The sequence below is a fragment of the Mus caroli genome, unplaced genomic scaffold (assembly GCF_978045245.1).
Source record: "Mus caroli unplaced genomic scaffold, Mus_caroli_1 scaffold_17, whole genome shotgun sequence".
NCBI lineage: Eukaryota > Metazoa > Chordata > Mammalia > Rodentia > Muridae > Mus > Mus caroli.
Genome location: NW_028227272.1, coordinates 82964930 through 82980690, shown reverse-complemented (window position 1 = coordinate 82980690; position 15761 = coordinate 82964930).

Below are 15761 nucleotides of genomic sequence, written 5' to 3'. Positions count from 1 at the left end.
AAATCTGTTTGCCTCTGTTTCCCAAGTGCTGAGTTTAAAGGCATGCACCACAACTGCCCAGCTTCAGGCCTTGTTTTGTAGATGTATCAGTTGGGACTGGTCTACAGAGCACTGCATTTTGATTCATTTGGGGGTTTTGTTGGTTGGTTGTGTTTTTAATTTTTGTGGGTTTTTTTGTTTGTTTTGTTTTGTTGTTGTTGGTAGTGGTGGGTTTTTGTTTGCTTGTTTGTTTGTTTATTTGTTGTTGTTTTTTAATTGTCTCACTTTGTCACAAAGAGAAGTTTCCTTGATAAGAAGTGAGGACTGAATTATCTGTGGGTATAAGAACACATTTTTAGATTGTTGTTAGGGATTATGCTGTGTTAATGAAGTGGTAGTTGTAGGTACTACTCTTAGGTCTGAGAATTCACTAGTCTTGGGTTAGTATGGGCAGGGTTTGCAGTACCAGGCAGGATTTTCCTCTTTTTGAGTGGGTCTTAAAGCCAATTAGGGAACTGTTTGTTATCACTAAGGTTTGTGTACTACTGTTTTGGCCTCGAGATTATCATGGCATGCTGGGTGTGTTTAGGATTATATATGTATATACATACATGTGTACATGGATATATGCGTATACATATACACACATATACATGTATACATGTAATACAATTAATAAAAAATAGATCATGAATTTGAAAGAGAGCAAGGAGTAGAACATGAGAGGATTTGGAGAAAGGAAAGGAAAGGAGAAAGGATGTAATTTATATTATAATCCCAAAAATAAAAGAAGTATTAAAATTACTATTTCTGGTCCCGAAATTCTCTCAGATATTCTCTATTTCCCTACCAACTTAACTTCATGCCCCCTCTTTCTTTCTCGCTCTCTCAAAACAAACAAACAAATAAAACTAATTTTAAAAAGGAAATCAATAAGACAAAATGAAAACAGAGTAGTGTAAAATGTACGTCAACACCTAAACTGTCTTCCAGATACAACAGGACTGATGCACATAGGACTCATCGAGACTATGGCGGCAGACACAAGATAGATGAGGTCTTAGCTCTGAGAAGAAGATGTAGAAATAGGGTCCCAGTCCCAAGCAAAGAGCTATCTACAATTAACGTCATCTCCTCAGTGCAGTCTTACTGGGTACATCAACCACAAGTCCGAACAGGACCCATGCTTGGGAGTAGCTTTCTAGCATGATAAACTCTTGGGATCACTGGTGGAAGTATATTAACTCTGTTGAGTTTTTACTTTACTTTTCTTACTTTCTAGTATTTGATTAAAGCACATGCTGCTATTTTAATGTGTAATGCTGCCACCAAACCCCTGGTGCCAAGAATTATGTGTTTGAACACTTGGTCCCCAGGGGTCATAAATCTTTAGGAGCTAGAATTGGGTCTCAGGATGTAGGTCATGGCTATAATGTCCTTGGGGAAACATCCCTGACTCCTGCCACACCTCTCCCTCTTACCTCCTACTGTGGCCATGTGAAGCTAACTTAGAAACTAACCTGTCACCATGGTTGGATCTGCTTGTGAACCTATGCCTTCTCAGGTCTGAGAACTACTCATTCTCAAACTGAATCAAAGTACAGCTTTCCTCTTTTATTTCTGTGAAGATACTTTGGTCAAGACAAGGAGAACATTTTAATAATTAGTATATTATATTTTTATAAATTCTTTTGACTCAATGTTGAAGGATAAAACATACTTAATTTTTTGAGAAATGTATTTTATTTTGAAAATGTATTACACTAAAAATTTGAAAGATAAAAATATCCAAGTACAAAGAAGCACTCAATTTGTTTAAGGAGAGTCATAAACATAGGAGAAAAAAATTACTCATTTTCTAACACTTCATTTCATTTTAAAAACTTTCAATTTATGAGATTTAAGACATCATTAAAATATTATGTCTCCCAATTACTACCTATTGAAGCATTTATTAGCTTGATTTCTGTTTTCTAATGCAGTATTTTATAAGAAATAGACAAAAGGATATTAACTAGTTTTAGTTATTGTGAAACAAAAATATAGCTGATAAACTTTTGCAAGCAGGTATATCCTCCTTAACAAATTTAGATAAAAACTGATATCATTATAAAAACATCAAATTGTTTAATTTCTGTGTAGTAATCACTATAACTATAGATTTGAATGAATGCTTATATTTGAGTTATATCTTCATAATAAAATTAATTTGTCTTTAACACCAGAGACCTCATTTAAAATCAAGTTGAAAGTCATTTTTTTTCTCTCAGAGACAGAACAAATAAATCAACACACCTACAAATTATGTTAAATATTTTTGCCACGCCAGTATATGAATCTTGTTGTGTCAAGACTCACTGTACACGTAGTCAATGACTTTCTCAGGTACTGCAATACACCAAGCAGACTTCAGGAAGTACAAATGCTGGCAGCGGGTGTGTGTGTGTGTGTGTGTGTGTGTGTGTGTGTGTGTGTGCAGGGGGGAGGGGGACTACACTACTCAGTGCTGAAGTCACTCTCATTGATTGGTCAGTGTAGGGTCACGTGACTTTCCCGCCCTGCAGTTTTCACAAGTCTGAAAGGCAGCTGAGAAATGCTGTTAACTCCCTCACACAGCTGTCAGAAGGTATAAAACGCACTGGGTAAGGCTCTCGTTGCACTTATTTCAATTTCATCCCCCCCCCAAAAAAAAACAGTCATTCGTGCTTGTAAAAAGTCCTCTGTCCAGTCACTCCTGTGACTAAAACTGTGTAATTACTAAATATTTAATAGGAGTATTAAGCTGGAGATTTTAAATTTCTCTTATGTTACTTTTCCAAGCTGGACTGTTTTCAAAGGTAATGGCTAATATTTTTGGTGTCGTTCACAATGTCAGTTCTCTGAGCTCATTGTGATCTTGATCAGATGTTTGCCAGGAGAAAATCATGACAAAGCTATTTTATGGGTGGGAACCATGAGAAACTCCTTCCATATCAAATTTTTTCTTTTTGGCTTGTCTGCATTCATAGTTCTTCTTATTATTTTGGTTTGAATCTCAATATTATTTCTACTGAATAATCAGGCCCAGTGAGCATTCATTTCTTTTTTCTAAAATCATAGACTGACAATTGATGATTTTAGCCCTACAAATCAGTATTTCAATTAAAAAATATCCTTTGATATTTTTATGAACATGAGAATGGTATGTTTTTAACTACCTTTCATTAGTCCCAAACATATTTTTTTAGTAGACATTCAATAAAGTATTTCAAACAAAGTAGTGTAGATAAATAGTGGGACTCTTGTAACCTGGAAATAGATTTTTTTTCTTTTAACATGAAGAAAAGTGTTTCGAAATCTAGTAAAAAGCTCAATTATTTTTTATGTAAATTCCATTCAAAATAACAGGGTGTTGATGAAAATTTATATGGTGTTAGAAAAGCTTACAACTTTTTGCTCCATGTGGGGAAGGGCCAGAAGATGTTCTCATTTTTGTGTTCTGATAAACTCCAGTTATACAACATCAATACAGATTCCAGGGCAACAGAAATTTTCTTTAAAAAATTACCATGTAAAAATCAATATCTCAACTCAGTCACTCATTTTCAGTATAAATAAGACTACAGATTAAGTATTATTAAGGAAAATGATAAGGAATAACTTTTTCCAACCTGTAAATACAGAACATTGTAACCAGGAACATTGAATTGCATCCTGAAATTCAATGCCTCCTCAAAATTAATTTATTTTTAACTTGGTATAATTTTCCATTGCTCCTATATAGAAATCATGACAATCATCGATACTTGGATGATAATAGCTAATTTTATGTCTCATATTTATTTAAAAGTGACAGCAAGTCCAAGTCACAGACTGTGAAGCTGAGCGTAGTATAGAGGAGAACCCAGTGCTCGCTCTCATTCTACAGCTTGTAACCAAAGGAACAGAATAAAAAGAAATACCTTAATTGTCCTTGTCAATCAAGTCAGATGTTTAAGGTATTAAGTATTATGACATTTTCTAAGTTTGCTTTTCATTTGGCCCCACTTTTTAGAAAGCTAATGGTACAACTCAGTAGAATGACAACACAAAACGCTTAGCTACGTGGTCAGAGTGAACCCAAAAGTCACGGGTAACATCACAACCAGGCCCAAATTCATATCCAGTGAACCCAGAAAGAAAAAAAACATTCAAGTCTTTCAGTGGGACCTTTGGCACTGACTCTGTTCTCAAACACAGACTTAAGGGTGTGGACACTCATTATTGACTGTTACATTTTGATATTTAATATTAATATTCAAATATAATACATAAATTGCTATATAATATGTACTTGAAGAAAGGAATATCTCTGATATGAATCTGAGATGTTTAAACTCACTTAAAGACAAGGACATCTTACTTTCTCAACCTAAAGAAATAACTAACACTTTTAGCTCAGATATCTACATACTCAGATAAAACTTGTGTGTTTAATCTGAATAAATGCATGCTTTATATTCTATGAGATCTGAGCACAATACTTAAAATGCAATAGTGTTAAAGAAGATGTGATTCAAGTCATGAGCATCATGGTACCTCAGGTGAGGTATAAAACCTATAGAAGAAAATGTCAAATGAAGTAAGATCCATCTAAAGATTTCAAGATCCAGATGTGGGGATTCCAGGGAGTGGTATAGCTGACAAAGACCTTATGGCAGAAGTCCCAAATGGTCAAATCTAGCAGGAAAGGAAAAAGTCTTGATGCAGAGGTGCCATGTCATCAATTTCTCATCTTACTGAAAAAGTAAGTGCCGCAAACTCATTTCCTTCACCTCAGTGTGCATTGCACAAAGCAAGAAGCAGATGCCAGAAAATTGTGAATGTGAATATAACCCTATATTCAGAGATCTTAATGTGTTAGAAACTCAGGGCTACTCTTTGCTCAAATAACAGATGATTATAGCAAACTGCTCCTGCAGATAGACGACCTGACTTCAGTTCACATCAGGCAGCTTAATACCCTTTAAAATTCCAGATCCATGACCCCTACACACACTCATACACACACTCATGCACACACTCACACACATACACACACACACACACACACACATATAGCTTTTGTGCCATTGGCTCACTAGCTAATAATATGAGTCTTACATGAGCAAAACTACTGAGGATCTGTGGAAATTATTCAGTTATCTGTGATAGCTACTGTAATTAACACAAAGATACCATACCTGGATAAATTTGCTGGTAGAAGTGATGATTAACATCCTGGGGGGAGAAAACAGATGATCGGAGATTTTATCAGGCTATTCAGAAAAGGACATGACTCAAAATTTATAAATTACTGATGTGTGGAATTCTCTACTTACTAACTTCAGACCAACTTACATTAATCCAGTTTCCATTATCATAACGAAATACCAGAAGCTAGATATGTTTATAACAAAAAGAGGTCATTATGTTTTGGAGTCTGTAAGTTCAAGATTGGCCAGCCACACATGTTTGACTTGTATAAAGGTAAATTTCCTCCTGGCAGGAGTAAGCAGGGGAGGAAATGATCCTATCTGGAAAATGCACACACACACACACACACACACACACACAAACACACGGCAATAACAACATTAAAGGGGATTGTTGTCTCATATTCCCTTCCAAGGACAAATTCCTGGCTGACTAAAGATCTTTAGTTCTCACTCCTTAAAGATTTGACACTATTTCCCAATACTGTTACTTCAAACACCAGTTTCCAACACACAAATCCTTAGGCACAAACAGCCTCTAAGCAATAAAGTATAGCTAGAAGTGGGTATCTATTCACCAAAAACCAAATTGTAAACAAAGAGAGGTTGCAGTGGGAATTAATCCTGAGACTTCCTACCGAATATTCACCAGGAAAAAATCTCTCTGGAGTGATTCTGAGGTCTACAATGGACAATCTGTGATGATAAAAAAAAAAAAAAAGAAAGAAAAGAACGAATGTATTTTATCCAAGCTAGAGGATCATAAGATATGAATTTTCATGATCTCACAGCCTTGTTGCAGGATTAGAAACCTTCAATTTGATTTTGATTCTATTTTTACTTCATTTAATAAAGGACCAAGGACGTATCAGATTATGAAAACTGGCTGCAAAACACTTAGAGGCAGAAGCCTACAAGCCAGAAACATTTTTTTTTAATGAACACTAAAATTTTAAACTTTTCAAAAAAATTTTTTTCTTTTGTAGGCTATTTACTCAAGAACCTGCTGCAAGGACGAGACACAGGAGTAATGGAATTGGGATGGACAGGGACCAAAGTGCATTGATGAAGAAAGAATTCAGATCACATGTATTTCACAGGCTTTGAAATATTTTTTAAAGAAAAATGTCTGTTTTTTTTTAGGGGGGGTTGTTTTGTTTTGTGTTATTTTTTCACCAGTGACCAGGTTTGAATACACAATAAAAGACATTACAATAAGGTATGGATTCTAATTTCCTCTTACTAGCTATTTCTCAGCAGCTAGATTTGAAACATAAACCAGCAGAAAGATAAAGCAAGCTGGAAAGGCAAGAGACTTTTCTCCATTTTCCTGGTTGGTTTGTTATTGTAGGAGATATGTTCACAACATAGGGGGTAAACACACACACACACACACACATATATATTTATATGTATACATATAATATATACATATATATATATCTCACATACATTGACACATGGAATGGATGGATGGGTAGATGGATGATATATACACAATAGGGAACAGATATAGACAGACACCAGTAATGAGTTCCTAAGGTGTCCATTTAACAAGCAAAATTAAGCCTTAGTGTTAAACACCTCTGCTTCTACGCACCACCACATGTAGGAAACAATGCTATCTTATCTCTCTTGACAAACAGCTGCTTCTATTCCTATGGAGGAGAGGCTTCCAGAAGACTGGTAAAGCAGATTCCATAGGAAAGCGTTTCTGTGCTGAAATCCAGTGAAGATAGCTGTTGCCACATTCAGACTCCCTGGTATCCTGGGAGGAGACTGGGTGTGATCACATACTTTTGGATATGGTTTTGACTATGCCTACACTCAAAACTTAAATCCAGCCAATCACAGCAGTGTCTGCCCACACTTGTACTGGTGGCTTCTTGGAGGTTAGTGAGATGGTCTGGCTGAATGCTTATAATGAAAACACACTGTATCTTATATCTTGGGTATCCTAAGTTTTGGACTAATATCCACTTATCAATGAGTACATGTTGTGTGAGTTCCTTTGTGATTGTGTTACCTCACTCAGGACGATGCCCTCCAGGTCCATCCATTTGCCTAGGAATTTCATAAATTCATTCTTTTTAATAGCTGAGTAGTACTCCATTGTGCAAATGTACCACATTTTCTGTATCCATTCCTCTGTTGAGGGGCATCTGGGTTCTTTCCAGCTTCTGGCTATTATAAATAAGGCTGCTATGAACATAGTGGAGCATGTGTCCTTCTTACCGGTTGGGACATCTTCTGGATATATGCCCAGGAGAGGTATTGCTGGATCCTCTGGTAGTACTATGTCCAATTTTCTAAGGAACCGCCAGACTGATTTCCAGAGTGGTTGTACAAGCTTGCAATCCCACCAACAATGTAGGAGTTTACTAAACACATGAAACTCAAGAAGAATGAAGACTGAAGTGTGGACACTATGCCCCTCCTTAGAATTGGGAACAGAACACCCATGGAAGGAGTTACAGAGACAAAGTTTGGAGCTGTGACGAAAGGATGGACCATCTAGAGACTGCCATATCCAGAGATCCATCCCATGATCAGCATCCAAAGGCTGACACCATTGCATTCACTAGCAAGATTTTGCTGAAAGGACCCAGATATAGCTGTCTCTTGTGAGACTATGCCGGGGCCTGGCAAACACAGAAGTGGATGCTCACAGTCAGCTAGTGAATGGATCACAGGGCCCCCAATGGAGGAGCTGGAGAAAGTACCAAAGGAGCTGAAGGGATCCGCAACCCCATGGGTGGAACAACATTATGAACTAGCCAGTACCCCCGAGCTCTTGACTCTAGCTGCATATGTATCAGAAGATGGCCTAGTTGGCCATCACTGGAAAGAGAGGCCCATTGGACATGCAAACTTTATATGCCCCAGTACAGGGTAACGCCAGGGCCAAAAAAATGGGAAAGGGTGGGTAGGGAAGTAGGGGGGAGGGTATGGGGGACTTTTGGGATAGCATTGGAAATGTAATTGAGGAAAAGAAGTAATAAAAAAAATAGTTTTATAAAAAAAAAAGAAAGAAAGAAAACATACTCTTCCGTGTTCTCAGGATGAAGACATTTAAGTGGCCAGGTGGATAGTGCCAAGCTGCCGATTATCTCTAGAATCTAACACCACTTTTTAACAGTGATAACTTGGCACATATTTAGTTAGGACTCACACAGTTCCTGATCAATCAATATTCCTACTTTGGAAGATAAAACTTACAGCTTCAGTGAAAATTCTTTCATCAGAAACGTAACTTTTTTTTTTTTTTCGAATCAAATTAAGCACAATCTCCCTTTTAAGAGTTCAAGTGTGGTCACCATCTCAGAATTTAGCTCTAATACAAAACCTAGTACAGGCATAACCAGTCCACAGCAGAGTCCATGAGCTGCTCCTCCCAATGATTTGCAGAGGTCCCCTTTTCTGCTGGTGAATAATTCTCATATCCTGTATTCATCATATACTTGTGGCATTCCAGAAATCAATGAACAGGTTACCTCTGATTGTCTCCTGAGCCTCAAGCAGTTTATAACCTGTGAGGAAAACATACTTGCAAATTTCAGCACACAAAAATCAGCACCCATGTGTGCACTTTTATATGTGATCTAAAAAAAAAAAAATTCTCCAGATTTAACAGACATATTAATTTCCTGGTTGTTGCTGTTAGGATCTGAAATGTTTATATCGCCTTAAAATTATTTTGCTTATACTTGATTCTACAGATCAGGGTGAAGGCTTTGAGACTTGACTATATCACAGGAAAGCAGCTCCCCTGGGGGAAAATACTTGATGTGCTTTGGCTACAGTTTTAGTGTGTCTCCTGAAAAATCCATGTAGTTGAAGATCAGTCACCATTGTGATAGTGTGAAGGTTATGGAATTTTTTTACTAGATGAAGTCTAGTGAAAGGTGATGAAGAAGTTGATGGTCCTGTTCTAGAGAGCGATTAGTCATCTAGAGAGTGAATAGTTAGTGCAGTTACTATTCAAAGTGTTCAGAAAGCAAGAGTGAGTGATCTGCTGAAGATGGAACATAATATCAACCCCTCAAGGATAAGGCCCATCTCTGAACATGGATGTGAGATCCCAAGAGTAGCTGAGGAAATATTGGGAGTTGATAGCTGCTGGGAAAAAAAAGAGTCACTTCTCTTTAAGAATGTGGCCATTCACAGGTTCCCCGTGCCACATGGGATAACCCTGTACCCATGTATATATACTCAAAAAGTAAATGCACAAACAATTCGATAAGAAAATAATGCAATTAAGAGGAAGGTATGCTAGGAGATTCTGAGCAGTTGTGGGCTGAGATGGTAGATATAATCAAGATGAAGTGTAGACATGTATACTATTTTCAAGGAATAAAATTTAAGAATAAAGAAGTTGACTGTGCCCTAAATGCATAAAACTTATACAAATAACCTATTACCTCAAGGATGGATAGCTGCAAAAAGGGCAAACCTAGCATCTAACATGCCTGGACATTGCAGTTTGCTGTGTAATCTCTTATGCATTGCTTCTTAGAGTTGTTTCCATCTGCCACAATCCCTTCAGTGGCAATAGACCACATACAAAACACCTGGATTCTTGTGTTTTATTCTAACAGGAATCATACTGATATAATGTCTTTGTTAAAGAGGCCTAAAGAGACCCAGTTCTTTTTTTCTCTGAGAACACAGCTAGAAGTCTCTGTTCATCAAGAAGAAAGGACATTCACCAGCTTCACACCCAATCTGCAAGACTCTAATCCTAAACTAGGCCCCAGGTTAAAAATCCACGGCCATTATTAGGGAATGATGCAATCTGTTACTTTGTTTCAGCTGCAAGAAGGCTGCATTAGAAGGTAGCTGGGTGAGCAGCCATTCTTCCTCTGATCTACAGAGTCTAAGACCCCAGGACCTGATGCCAGGAAATTCCTTGGTTCCCCGCTAGTATCTATTATTCAGTTCCAGGCTCTATACAGACTCATCACTTCACTTACCATGAAAAAAGTTTTCCTGTTTGATCACTCATGATGTTTCCTATGTGGCTGATAATGGAGGAGAAGGAAGAGAGGAGGAGGAGGAGGAGGAGGAGGAGGAGGAGGAGGGATGGAAACTGAGAAAGGTAACAAAACATTGGGAGTAAATTCTTTACAAAGTTTTTAGACAATAAGGATTTGAGTAGAGACAGAATTACTTGTTTTATAGCCCAATCACTCTATATAAATACTGGCTCTGGAACACATTAAAACTGACAGATCACTCCCTCACCCACTATGCAGGACAAAATTCTGTGTGGCAAGAATTGCTTACAAAATGCAGAAGTCTATTGAGGTTACCAGCTGCCTACTTACCATCATTTGATATTGGTTATAGCATAAAAGGGGAGGGAAAAGCTGACTTTTGTGTTATACATTTCATTGAAATATATGTGATACAATATAGAGGCTGTTAATTATAACTGATTTTTCAATCAGAATGAACTAATAGGCCTAATCCTGCTATCAAGAGTTTCTACTTCATACACCTGACTCTCTTCATCCAGGCTCTGTTATATTCCTTCTATTCAAGGACCAGACTCCATAAGATATTCCTGAAATAATACAAATAGAGCATTATTTTTGGCTCTCCCTTACTGTGCAATCCTGAGCATCATACTGCCTACACTAATCTTCAGATGAACAAAGTAAGAGTCCCCCTAAAGGATGCAAATGTCTTCCTGCTTTCACTCTGCAATGGTATTAGCAGCAATTTCTTTTTCCTTTAGAGAACAACAAACCCGAATTAACCAATTTCACAGCCTTTACATTTTATCACATATAATTCCATTAAAGTGGTATTATGAAATCCATTTTTTACCTCATCTTTTTTGGTATAACCAATATCAAATGATGGTATTTAGGCAGTTGGTACCCTTGATAGACTTTTGCATTTTGTAAACAATTCTTACCACACTTGGAAAAGAGTTTTATCCTGCCCTGTGAGTGAGGGACTGGATTATCCGTTTTTAATTTGTCCCCAAATGCATATTTATATAGAATGTTTGGTCTATAACACAAGTAATTCTGCCTCTACTCAAATGACTTTGCAGATCCCATGACACAGGAGGTATTTTTGGTAAATAAGGACATTATGTTTAGTCTCCGGAGAAGCACAGATAAAAACATAGCACAAACTTATAAACAAATCCACATTGAAAACAAACCAGCAAAACTTACCAACATAAGCAAATCAGTTTCTTATGTACCATCGGGCTTTCTTAGAGATGAAAACACGAATTACAGTGTGATGAGATACCTATCAAGTGGCCCATAGTCTCCAAACCACCAAACATAGTTTAGGTCTAACAAAGCATTGTCTATAGTGAGGTAAAAACAACACTTATATTTGACATAACAAATTATAGAGGACACAAACTATTATTTAAATACTTAGCCACCATGCTGTGCCATCTATATATATTTTTCTGACATCAATTTTTATCATCTCTCCATACCTTGAAAGGGTTCTTACAATTAGATAATAAATACAGATTAAGAAACATAAGAGAAAAAACTTGATCCTGAGTATGGATGGCTCATTTCAACACAATGCCATGAATCAAAATATGGACTACCACAGGTTAAAAATGGACAAAACTGAGTATTTAGGAATTTGTCCTGAAAGATAAGGGTTAAGGTCGAGTGTTGAGATTATCATTGGCAACGGTCAGTTTACTGAAAGAATAGTGACCTCAACCAAGGATGTATATGTAATGCTGAGTCTTGCACACACCCGACTCGCCAGCAAAGCAGATGCCACAACAGGATCCTTCTGCACACGTTTGTTGGGAGAGCTTGATTGCAGAGGCGAAGAGACCCCAAACCCAGAACTGGTGCTGCTTATATAGGCCTAGGAGAGGCGTGTCTCACACCCGGATTGGTTATGCATGGGTTATGCTTACCACCTCATTTGCACATCTCACATCTGATTGGTTAACTTGTCTCTCATCTGATTGGTTAGATTGTCTCTCATCTGATTGGTTAATTCTCAAAACCTCATCTTAGTAAAAAAAAAACCATTACTGCCTATGTATGTGTGGTGGCCAGCTGTAGTCAGCACCACCCTGCAACAGCACATATGGCTTTCCACAGCTGAGCACTGGCTAATACCTTGGCTGAAGACTCTCTAGTCACATACCTAGAAATGGCACCATATGGAGAGTTCTAGTAAAAGAAAAGTAAAAACAAGGGTACAGGACAATGTGGACTATGGAAGGACAAAAGATAGTCACCTCAGTATGTCTAATAATCCGATGGATATTTGACTGGGGTGGAGAGGACAGAAGGTAGACATGAATGTGTCAGTACAGAATACTTCTCATTGTGTCTAATTGGTCATGCCATACTGATAAACACTCAACCTGTCAAGAGAAGACTGACCGACAATACCAAATTCTTGAGCAATAACGTTAACCCAGTGAAGCCAGTCCACTCCTTCAGATGCCTCCAAAGCTAAGAGACAGAGAATTTGCTGGGTTTTACCTGAGGATATTTGGAAGCCATGATTTGTCCTTGCAGGATTTAATGGACCTTGAAATGGTTTCATTTTCCATGGGCCCAGAACAATGACTCATAAAATTTATGACATTATGCATAACAAGTAATATGTTTTGGACAAATTACCAAATTTAGATAAGGGACTTGTGACTTTGGGTACTTGAGCCTGGAATGATTGCTTATAATTGTATATAATATATTGTTCATCACCATGATGTCGTTTCATTTCATTCCAACGACTACCCAAAGGTACGTGTCGGTCTTTAATTAGATAAGGTAGTGCATGACATTGAATAATTTTCCTTTTATACATTTTACTTGTAAATCTAAATCTAAGAGCTATGGCAACATATGTACCATGCTTGTAATAACAAGTAGTTAGTATTGGAAAATAACAAGGAAGAAGAAATGTGGAAGCTCATACCTTTATTTCCAAAGACCAATTAATAAAATACTTCCATTTTAAAAGGTTATATGATCACTCCTGAAATAGAAATATTATTGTATAAATAGGGAAGGGCACAGGGGCAATGAATACTTTTTATTTCAGGAGAAATATGTTTTAACTTAAAAGAAAACCCATTACTTCCTCTTCATTGATTTAAGATCTTGATTCTTGTACCTCTAGGGACAGGATACAAACAAGGTGAAACTGATGTAGAATGGGAATGGGTAGAAGCTCACTTGCTTAAGTCTCTTTGAAACCTCTCCTCTGCTGAGAATAAAGAACCCCAACATACTTAGTAATATTCACCTGGGTCATCACTGGTGTAAGAATAATATGTATTTTATCAAGAGACTATTAAAATATAATGAAGGATGTGTAAGGCCTAAGTCTATAGGATTTCAAATTTGGACTTCCTCCTTTACAAGATCATTTCTGAGCATTTCACAAAGAATATTAAATGTTTTATTATAGTAAAGACACATTAACTTTCCTTAAAAACCTTGAGACCTAACCTAAAGATTTATAATATCATCCAGTGCATAGGAGCCACACTATGATCTCATTTGGTTGAGGAATTCACCACACCAATATTACAATGCTACTATAAAGACAGTGAAGGGCCATCCCCCTTGGAAAAGCCTACACCCCTGTTTTCAGGAGTTATTGTTTCTTTACAAGTGTCTCTTTCTCTTAAAACTCATGCTTAAAGTCTACATTCAAAAATCTTTTAGAAATCTTCAACTATGCTTTATAGTGGCTCAACATTAAATTCATTTTTATGTCAATGTGGTGAATCCATGTACCTGAGTGGGGTTCCTAAAGATTTGAAATAATTCCAAAGGCTATGAGCTAAAGGAAGGAAAGAAGGAAGGAAGGAAGGAAGGAAGGAAGGAAGGAAGGAAGGAAGGGGAAAGGGGAAGAAGCGGAAGAAAGAAGGGGAAGAAAGAAGGGGAAGAAAGAAGGGGAAGAAAGAAGGGGAAGAAGAGGAAGGGGAAGAAGAGGAAGGGGAAGAATGGGAAAGGGAAAGAACAGGAAAGGGAGAGGGGGAGGGAGAGGGAGAGGAAGAGGGAGAGGGAGAGGGAGAGGGAGAGGGAGAGGGAGAGGGAGAGGGAGAGGGAGAGGGAGAGGGAGAGGGAGAGGGAGAGGGAGAGGGAGAGGGAGAGGGAGAGGGAGAGGGAGAGGGAGAGGGAGAGGGAGAGGGAGAGGGAGAGGGAGAGGGAGAGGGAGAGGGAGAGGGAGAGGGAGAGGGAGAGGGAGAGGGAAGGAAAGGAGGGGGAGGAAGGGAAGGAGGGTATGAGAAAATGAAAGAGAAAGACAAAGACACAGAAAGAAGGACACAGAGAGAAAGGAAGAAATATTAAAAGGAAGAGGAGGGTGGAAAGAAGGGATGAAAGAAAAGGAGGGAAGGGGAAGAGAAAAATGCAGGGTGAGATAGTCACTAGGACAGCTTTAAGTGCCTATGAGATTAATGATGATTTCAAATCACCAAGCATGGCCGTTCCCATCTATAGAACCAACACTTAGAGATTAACACAACACAGCTCAAATATGTAAAAACTTCATACAACTATATTCTGGTCTTCTTAGAATATTGAAATTTTCTTTTCTTCTTTCCCATTTATCAAACTTACATAAATTATTAAATCCCAGAACATATTTATAAGTTTATGCTCATCATTTGAAAGGGTTCAAATGCTTTTCGTTCAACCCAAAGGACAAATGTTATTATTATGAGTGCACACTGGGCTAAAGAATTAGCTAAATGACAAGGGCATAAACAAACTAAGGAATGCTGTCTATAAACCCACGGTTCAGAGAAACACTTTCAACAGTGATTGCAGCACAGATGTTGCTACTGAGGCATGATGGGCTTATAATGGAAAAGAGACATTGCTCTCTGCTCAAGTGAAACTGAAGCACAAACAGGAAGGTGAATCTATAACATGCATCATGAAGTCGAGTAGCAGTTGAAAAAATAGTCAATGACAAGTTAGAGAAATGCTGTACATAAAAGGAAAGGATATGTTCATAATAAACAGTGGATAAGCATTAAAAGGCTTGATGATAGGATTCCTTTTATGTAATTTGCATTTCAGATGGAACCTGGGGATATGTCTGAAAGAACAGTTTTGAAGATTGAGAGATCAGGCTTCTTACAAGATTTAAAGAGAGGAGGACCAATACCAAGGGGGAATTAGAGGAAGTGAAGTTGAAGATGTACACAGTGGCTGTCTTAGTCCATCACAGAATACAGCTCTGCGGAGAGGATTTGCTACAATCAGGGTCTGCTGAGGGATTATTTCCTGCTTCAAAGGTGACAATGGCTCCCTGCATTGTTGTATGCTGGAAGATGCAAACAAGCTCCTTTTACAGAGATCCTTTCTTTTCCTTAAGTCCCAGCAACTGTCTAAAGCTGCATTCCTTGTGAACACATTGCAAGTGGATATAATCAAGGAAATGTTGAGGCACAACATGCATTCAAATCATAGTAGGAGTTCAAAATACACAGTTGAGTGCTTCATAGCCAGTGAGTAAAAATTCTGAGCTGAGGGCAGTCCTTAGCTTCTTAATCTTCTGCTTAGGTGATGTATCCAGGATGGACCAATGGTA